The following is an 8,175-nucleotide window of genomic DNA, read 5'->3' on the forward strand; positions in this document are numbered from 1 at the left end:
ACAGCAATAACTCTTAGCGTATAAAAGTAAAAGAGATACTTTTGCTTTAAATAAAAGCCTACAACACCTGGTGTTCCCAGGCGGTCTCCCATCCAAGTACTAACCAGGCCCAATGTTGCTTAACTTCGGTGATCGGACGAGAACCGGTGCATTCAACATGGTATGGTCGTAGGCATTTGAGTTACTCCGCTTTCACTTATATCCTTACTAGCATATGTCTATGTACATTAGTTTTAAAACACTCGCCCTCGCGCGAGAGTAAAAATATGCTCTTATACCATGTAAAATTTTAACGCTCACGTTATAATTTATGCATTTCAAACAAAATTTTGAAAATTGACATTGTTTGGAATTTTTTTGGCCCAATGTGTTAAATGGCCAAATCGGCTGGTCAAAACCTATGGAGCGTGTACAAGGTGCCTTGAATGACCATTTATGGCATGATAGCCGCACATTCACTGTAAGTGGCATATGAATGGATACCAGCCAGGATACTGTCAGTTGCTTTTAGCCTAATTGTTGTGATAAACTTATTAAATAGGTAAGTATTCAAATCTATTTGATAAGTTTTCTTTGAATGCACTCTGCGACAGCGGAGGGCAGCCCAATTCTCTTAAAAAATGCAAGAAAAAAAATTGCACTAACTTAAAAGTTAGCTTTTAGGCCAATTTTCGTCCAAAATGGCCGAAATTCGGGTCCCCCCAAATTTTCAACTGATGATTACTCCACGTACACTTAAGCTACAAACGTCGTTTTGGGCTCGTTGGAATCGTCCTGAGCTATAATTTATGAAACAAGATGAAAAAAATGATGTTTCAACGAAAAAAACCAAAAATTTTGAAAATTTCATTTTTTGCACCACGCTCGATTAGGCTTAACTTTTTGGCATCACCGAGATTTCAAAAGCTTATAACTTTGTGTTGGACCGACGAAATTGGTTCATTTTCTCAGTCCCCCAAGATTTGACCATGATCTTATGATCCAAATAATAAAATTTGAAAATTTTAAAATTTTTGGGCAAGTTATGGCCGTTCACGCAATTCACCAGGCTCGATTGGGCTTAACTTTTTGACATCACCGAAATTCAAAAGGCTATAACTCAAAGACCCCAAAAGTTATCTCCAATATTTTTGGCCTATCAGCAGCTGATTGTACACAAAATTGATACTGCAAAAGAAATTTTTCGGTTTTCTGTTGTTTTGACCAAAATTTGACCCATTGAAAATTTTTGCACCACGCTCGATTAGGCTTAACTTTTTGACATCACCGAACTTTAAACAGCAATAACTCTTAGCGTATAAAAGTAAAAGAGATACTTTTGCTTTAAATAAAAGCCTACAACACCTGGTGTTCCCAGGCGGTCTCCCATCCAAGTACTAACCAGGCCCAATGTTGCTTAACTTCGGTGATCGGACGAGAACCGGTGCATTCAACATGGTATGGTCGTAGGCATTTGAGTTACTCCGCTTTCACTTATATCCTTACTAGCATATGTCTATGTACATTAGTTTTAAAACACTCGCCCTCGCGCGAGAGTAAAAATATGCTCTTATACCATGTAAAATTTTGCACGCTCACGTTATAATTTATGCATTTCAAACAAAATTTTGAAAATTGACATTGTTTGGAATTTTTTTGGCCCAATGTGTTAAATGGCCAAATCGGCTGGTCAAAACCTATGGAGCGTGTACAAGGTGCCTTGAATGACCATTTATGGCATGATAGCCGCACATTCACTGTAAGTGGCATATGAATGGATACCAGCCAGGATACTGTCAGTTGCTTTTAGCCTAATTGTTGTGATAAACTTATTAAATAGGTAAGTATTCAAATCTATTTGATAAGTTTTCTTTGAATGCACTCTGCGACAGCGGAGGGCAGCCCAGTTCTCTTAAAAAATGCAAGAAAAAAAATTGCACTAACTTAAAAGTTAGCTTTTAGGCCAATTTTCGTCCAAAATGGCCGAAATTCGGGTCCCCCCAAATTTTCAACTGATGATTACTCCACGTACACTTAAGCTACAAACGTCGTTTTGGGCTCGTTGGAATCGTCCTGAGCTATAATTTATGAAACAAGATGAAAAAAATGATGTTTCAACGAAAAAAACCAAAAATTTTGAAAATTTCATTTTTTGCACCACGCTCGATTAGGCTTAACTTTTTGGCATCACCGAGATTTCAAAAGCTTATAACTTTGTGTTGGACCGACGAAATTGGTTCATTTTCTCAGTCCCCCAAGATTTGACCATGATCTTATGATCCAAATAATAAAATTTGAAAATTTTAAAATTTTTGGGCAAGTTATGGCCGTTCGCGCAATTCACCAGGCTCGATTGGGCTTAACTTTTTGACATCACCGAAATTCAAAAGGCTATAACTCAAAGACCCCAAAAGTTATCTCCAATATTTTTGGCCTATCAGCAGCTGATTGTACACAAAATTGATACTGCAAAAGAAATTTTTCGGTTTTCTGTTGTTTTGACCAAAATTTGACCCATTGAAAATTTTTGCACCACGCTCGATTAGGCTTAACTTTTTGACATCACCGAACTTTAAACAGCAATAACTCTTAGCGTATAAAAGTAAAAGAGATACTTTTGCTTTAAATAAAAGCCTACAACACCTGGTGTTCCCAGGCGGTCTCCCATCCAAGTACTAACCAGGCCCAATGTTGCTTAACTTCGGTGATCGGACGAGAACCGGTGCATTCAACATGGTATGGTCGTAGGCATTTGAGTTACTCCGCTTTCACTTATATCCTTACTAGCATATGTCTATGTACATTAGTTTTAAAACACTCGCCCTCGCGCGAGAGTAAAAATATGCTCTTATACCATGTAAAATTTTGCACGCTCACGTTATAATTTATGCATTTCAAACAAAATTTTGAAAATTGACATTGTTTGGAATTTTTTTGGCCCAATGTGTTAAATGGCCAAATCGGCTGGTCAAAACCTATGGAGCGTGTACAAGGTGCCTTGAATGACCATTTATGGCATGATAGCCGCACATTCACTGTAAGTGGCATATGAATGGATACCAGCCAGGATACTGTCAGTTGCTTTTAGCCTAATTGTTGTGATAAACTTATTAAATAGGTAAGTATTCAAATCTATTTGATAAGTTTTCTTTGAATGCACTCTGCGACAGCGGAGGGCAGCCCAATTCTCTTAAAAAATGCAAGAAAAAAAATTGCACTAACTTAAAAGTTAGCTTTTAGGCCAATTTTCGTCCAAAATGGCCGAAATTCGGGTCCCCCCAAATTTTCAACTGATGATTACTCCACGTACACTTAAGCTACAAACGTCGTTTTGGGCTCGTTGGAATCGTCCTGAGCTATAATTTATGAAACAAGATGAAAAAAATGATGTTTCAACGAAAAAAACCAAAAATTTTGAAAATTTCATTTTTTGCACCACGCTCGATTAGGCCTAACTTTTTGGCATCACCGAGATTTCAAAAGCTTATAACTTTGTGTTGGACCGACGAAATTGGTTCATTTTCTCAGTCCCCCAAGATTTGACCATGATCTTATGATCCAAATAATAAAATTTGAAAATTTTAAAATTTTTGGGCAAGTTATGGCCGTTCGCGCAATTCACCAGGCTCGATTGGGCTTAACTTTTTGACATCACCGAAATTCAAAAGGCTATAACTCAAAGACCCCAAAAGTTATCTCCAATATTTTTGGCCTATCAGCAGCTGATTGTACACAAAATTGATACTGCAAAAGAAATTTTTCGGTTTTCTGTTGTTTTGACCAAAATTTGACCCATTGAAAATTTTTGCACCACGCTCGATTAGGCTTAACTTTTTGACATCACCGAACTTTAAACAGCAATAACTCTTAGCGTATAAAAGTAAAAGAGATACTTTTGCTTTAAATAAAAGCCTACAACACCTGGTGTTCCCAGGCGGTCTCCCATCCAAGTACTAACCAGGCCCAATGTTGCTTAACTTCGGTGATCGGACGAGAACCGGTGCATTCAACATGGTATGGTCGTAGGCATTTGAGTTACTCCGCTTTCACTTATATCCTTACTAGCATATGTCTATGTACATTAGTTTTAAAACACTCGCCCTCGCGCGAGAGTAAAAATATGCTCTTATACCATGTAAAATTTTGCACGCTCACGTTATAATTTATGCATTTCAAACAAAATTTTGAAAATTGACATTGTTTGGAATTTTTTTGGCCCAATGTGTTAAATGGCCAAATCGGCTGGTCAAAACCTATGGAGCGTGTACAAGGTGCCTTGAATGACCATTTATGGCATGATAGCCGCACATTCACTGTAAGTGGCATATGAATGGATACCAGCCAGGATACTGTCAGTTGCTTTTAGCCTAATTGTTGTGATAAACTTATTAAATAGGTAAGTATTCAAATCTATTTGATAAGTTTTCTTTGAATGCACTCTGCGACAGCGGAGGGCAGCCCAATTCTCTTAAAAAATGCAAGAAAAAAAATTGCACTAACTTAAAAGTTAGCTTTTAGGCCAATTTTCGTCCAAAATGGCCGAAATTCGGGTCCCCCCAAATTTTCAACTGATGATTACTCCACGTACACTTAAGCTACAAACGTCGTTTTGGGCTCGTTGGAATCGTCCTGAGCTATAATTTATGAAACAAGATGAAAAAAATGATGTTTCAACGAAAAAAACCAAAAATTTTGAAAATTTCATTTTTTGCACCACGCTCGATTAGGCTTAACTTTTTGGCATCACCGAGATTTCAAAAGCTTATAACTTTGTGTTGGACCGACGAAATTGGTTCATTTTCTCAGTCCCCCAAGATTTGACCATGATCTTATGATCCAAATAATAAAATTTGAAAATTTTAAAATTTTTGGGCAAGTTATGGCCGTTCGCGCAATTCACCAGGCTCGATTGGGCTTAACTTTTTGACATCACCGAAATTCAAAAGGCTATAACTCAAAGACCCCAAAAGTTATCTCCAATATTTTTGGCCTATCAGCAGCTGATTGTACACAAAATTGATACTGCAAAAGAAATTTTTCGGTTTTCTGTTGTTTTGACCAAAATTTGACCCATTGAAAATTTTTGCACCACGCTCGATTAGGCTTAACTTTTTGACATCACCGAACTTTAAACAGCAATAACTCTTAGCGTATAAAAGTAAAAGAGATACTTTTGCTTTAAATAAAAGCCTACAACACCTGGTGTTCCCAGGCGGTCTCCCATCCAAGTACTAACCAGGCCCAATGTTGCTTAACTTCGGTGATCGGACGAGAACCGGTGCATTCAACATGGTATGGTCGTAGGCATTTGAGTTACTCCGCTTTCACTTATATCCTTACTAGCATATGTCTATGTACATTAGTTTTAAAACACTCGCCCTCGCGCGAGAGTAAAAATATGCTCTTATACCATGTAAAATTTTGCACGCTCACGTTATAATTTATGCATTTCAAACAAAATTTTGAAAATTGACATTGTTTGGAATTTTTTTGGCCCAATGTGTTAAATGGCCAAATCGGCTGGTCAAAACCTATGGAGCGTGTACAAGGTGCCTTGAATGACCATTTATGGCATGATAGCCGCACATTCACTGTAAGTGGCATATGAATGGATACCAGCCAGGATACTGTCAGTTGCTTTTAGCCTAATTGTTGTGATAAACTTATTAAATAGGTAAGTATTCAAATCTATTTGATAAGTTTTCTTTGAATGCACTCTGCGACAGCGGAGGGCAGCCCAATTCTCTTAAAAAATGCAAGAAAAAAAATTGCACTAACTTAAAAGTTAGCTTTTAGGCCAATTTTCGTCCAAAATGGCCGAAATTCGGGTCCCCCCAAATTTTCAACTGATGATTACTCCACGTACACTTAAGCTACAAACGTCGTTTTGGGCTCGTTGGAATCGTCCTGAGCTATAATTTATGAAACAAGATGAAAAAAATGATGTTTCAACGAAAAAAACCAAAAATTTTGAAAATTTCATTTTTTGCACCACGCTCGATTAGGCTTAACTTTTTGGCATCACCGAGATTTCAAAAGCTTATAACTTTGTGTTGGACCGACGAAATTGGTTCATTTTCTCAGTCCCCCAAGATTTGACCATGATCTTATGATCCAAATAATAAAATTTGAAAATTTTAAAATTTTTGGGCAAGTTATGGCCGTTCGCGCAATTCACCAGGCTCGATTGGGCTTAACTTTTTGACATCACCGAAATTCAAAAGGCTATAACTCAAAGACCCCAAAAGTTATCTCCAATATTTTTGGCCTATCAGCAGCTGATTGTACACAAAATTGATACTGCAAAAGAAATTTTTCGGTTTTCTGTTGTTTTGACCAAAATTTGACCCATTGAAAATTTTTGCACCACGCTCGATTAGGCTTAACTTTTTGACATCACCGAACTTTAAACAGCAATAACTCTTAGCGTATAAAAGTAAAAGAGATACTTTTGCTTTAAATAAAAGCCTACAACACCTGGTGTTCCCAGGCGGTCTCCCATCCAAGTACTAACCAGGCCCAATGTTGCTTAACTTCGGTGATCGGACGAGAACCGGTGCATTCAACATGGTATGGTCGTAGGCATTTGAGTTACTCCGCTTTCACTTATATCCTTACTAGCATATGTCTATGTACATTAGTTTTAAAACACTCGCCCTCGCGCGAGAGTAAAAATATGCTCTTATACCATGTAAAATTTTGCACGCTCACGTTATAATTTATGCATTTCAAACAAAATTTTGAAAATTGACATTGTTTGGAATTTTTTTGGCCCAATGTGTTAAATGGCCAAATCGGCTGGTCAAAACCTATGGAGCGTGTACAAGGTGCCTTGAATGACCATTTATGGCATGATAGCCGCACATTCACTGTAAGTGGCATATGAATGGATACCAGCCAGGATACTGTCAGTTGCTTTTAGCCTAATTGTTGTGATAAACTTATTAAATAGGTAAGTATTCAAATCTATTTGATAAGTTTTCTTTGAATGCACTCTGCGACAGCGGAGGGCAGCCCAATTCTCTTAAAAAATGCAAGAAAAAAAATTGCACTAACTTAAAAGTTAGCTTTTAGGCCAATTTTCGTCCAAAATGGCCGAAATTCGGGTCCCCCCAAATTTTCAACTGATGATTACTCCACGTACACTTAAGCTACAAACGTCGTTTTGGGCTCGTTGGAATCGTCCTGAGCTATAATTTATGAAACAAGATGAAAAAAATGATGTTTCAACGAAAAAAACCAAAAATTTTGAAAATTTCATTTTTTGCACCACGCTCGATTAGGCTTAACTTTTTGGCATCACCGAGATTTCAAAAGCTTATAACTTTGTGTTGGACCGACGAAATTGGTTCATTTTCTCAGTCCCCCAAGATTTGACCATGATCTTATGATCCAAATAATAAAATTTGAAAATTTTAAAATTTTTGGGCAAGTTATGGCCGTTCGCGCAATTCACCAGGCTCGATTGGGCTTAACTTTTTGACATCACCGAAATTCAAAAGGCTATAACTCAAAGACCCCAAAAGTTATCTCCAATATTTTTGGCCTATCAGCAGCTGATTGTACACAAAATTGATACTGCAAAAGAAATTTTTCGGTTTTCTGTTGTTTTGACCAAAATTTGACCCATTGAAAATTTTTGCACCACGCTCGATTAGGCTTAACTTTTTGACATCACCGAACTTTAAACAGCAATAACTCTTAGCGTATAAAAGTAAAAGAGATACTTTTGCTTTAAATAAAAGCCTACAACACCTGGTGTTCCCAGGCGGTCTCCCATCCAAGTACTAACCAGGCCCAATGTTGCTTAACTTCGGTGATCGGACGAGAACCGGTGCATTCAACATGGTATGGTCGTAGGCATTTGAGTTACTCCGCTTTCACTTATATCCTTACTAGCATATGTCTATGTACATTAGTTTTAAAACACTCGCCCTCGCGCGAGAGTAAAAATATGCTCTTATACCATGTAAAATTTTGCACGCTCACGTTATAATTTATGCATTTCAAACAAAATTTTGAAAATTGACATTGTTTGGAATTTTTTTGACCCAATGTGTTAAATGGCCAAATCGGCTGGTCAAAACCTATGGAGCGTGTACAAGGTGCCTTGAATGACCATTTATGGCATGATAGCCGCACATTCACTGTAAGTGGCATATGAATGGATACCAGCCAGGATACTGTCAGTTGCTT

The 8,175-nt window shown here is 37.6% G+C and overlaps 7 non-coding genes across 7 annotated transcripts; all 7 read right to left on the minus strand.

The window, feature by feature from the left end:
• Nucleotides 1-55: 55 nt before the first annotated feature.
• LOC134856371 (5S ribosomal RNA) lies at nt 56-174 on the minus strand. Its single transcript, XR_010164752.1, has one exon. It is a non-coding gene; the product is annotated as a 5S ribosomal RNA (ribosomal RNA).
• A 1,158-nt stretch (nt 175-1,332) lies between these two features.
• LOC134856372 (5S ribosomal RNA) lies at nt 1,333-1,451 on the minus strand. Its single transcript, XR_010164753.1, has one exon. It is a non-coding gene; the product is annotated as a 5S ribosomal RNA (ribosomal RNA).
• A 1,159-nt stretch (nt 1,452-2,610) lies between these two features.
• On the minus strand, nt 2,611-2,729 carry LOC134856373 (5S ribosomal RNA). Its single transcript, XR_010164754.1, has one exon. It is a non-coding gene; the product is annotated as a 5S ribosomal RNA (ribosomal RNA).
• A 1,159-nt stretch (nt 2,730-3,888) lies between these two features.
• On the minus strand, nt 3,889-4,007 carry LOC134856374 (5S ribosomal RNA). Its single transcript, XR_010164755.1, has one exon. It is a non-coding gene; the product is annotated as a 5S ribosomal RNA (ribosomal RNA).
• A 1,159-nt stretch (nt 4,008-5,166) lies between these two features.
• Nucleotides 5,167-5,285, minus strand: LOC134856375 (5S ribosomal RNA). Its single transcript, XR_010164756.1, has one exon. It is a non-coding gene; the product is annotated as a 5S ribosomal RNA (ribosomal RNA).
• A 1,159-nt stretch (nt 5,286-6,444) lies between these two features.
• LOC134856376 (5S ribosomal RNA) lies at nt 6,445-6,563 on the minus strand. The gene has a single exon (XR_010164757.1). It is a non-coding gene; the product is annotated as a 5S ribosomal RNA (ribosomal RNA).
• A 1,159-nt stretch (nt 6,564-7,722) lies between these two features.
• LOC134856377 (5S ribosomal RNA) lies at nt 7,723-7,841 on the minus strand. Its single transcript, XR_010164758.1, has one exon. It is a non-coding gene; the product is annotated as a 5S ribosomal RNA (ribosomal RNA).
• Between the last annotated feature and the right edge of the window lie 334 nt (nt 7,842-8,175).

Source organism: Symsagittifera roscoffensis, unplaced genomic scaffold (assembly GCF_963678635.1).
Source record: "Symsagittifera roscoffensis unplaced genomic scaffold, txSymRosc1.1 SCAFFOLD_197, whole genome shotgun sequence".
Classification (NCBI taxonomy): Eukaryota; Metazoa; Xenacoelomorpha; order Acoela; family Convolutidae; genus Symsagittifera; species Symsagittifera roscoffensis.